Here is a 297-nt window from a genome sequence, read left to right as displayed (position 1 = left end):
TATATATATATATATATATATATCCAGCCAGTTACCTATATTTATAGTCTTCGATCTGTTCGATCCCTGACCAATAATCAGGTGTGTCACATTCCTGAATATGGACAGTTAGTCTCAATCTGATAAAAGTAATGGGTAACATTATTTGGTATACATACATAGATACTCACATATATTTGTGTATGCGTGTGTCGGTGTGTACATACACATAAACATATCTACCCACATACCTGCCTACGATCTACCTATACACACACACACACACACACACACACACACACATGCACACACACATAT

The 297-nt window shown here is 36.0% G+C and overlaps 1 protein-coding gene across 1 annotated transcript in view; it reads right to left on the bottom strand.

The window, feature by feature from the left end:
• Positions 1-297, bottom strand: part of LOC106883351 (core histone macro-H2A.1) — a 59418-nt gene that overhangs the window by 53552 nt on the left and 5569 nt on the right. The gene's annotated exons all lie outside the window — the stretch shown is intronic.

The sequence above is a fragment of the Octopus bimaculoides genome, chromosome 7, assembly GCF_001194135.2.
Source record: "Octopus bimaculoides isolate UCB-OBI-ISO-001 chromosome 7, ASM119413v2, whole genome shotgun sequence".
Lineage (NCBI taxonomy): Eukaryota > Metazoa > Mollusca > Cephalopoda > Octopoda > Octopodidae > Octopus > Octopus bimaculoides.
The sequence above is the reverse complement of the archived record's forward strand: the minus strand, read 5'-3'. Positions and strand labels throughout refer to the sequence as shown.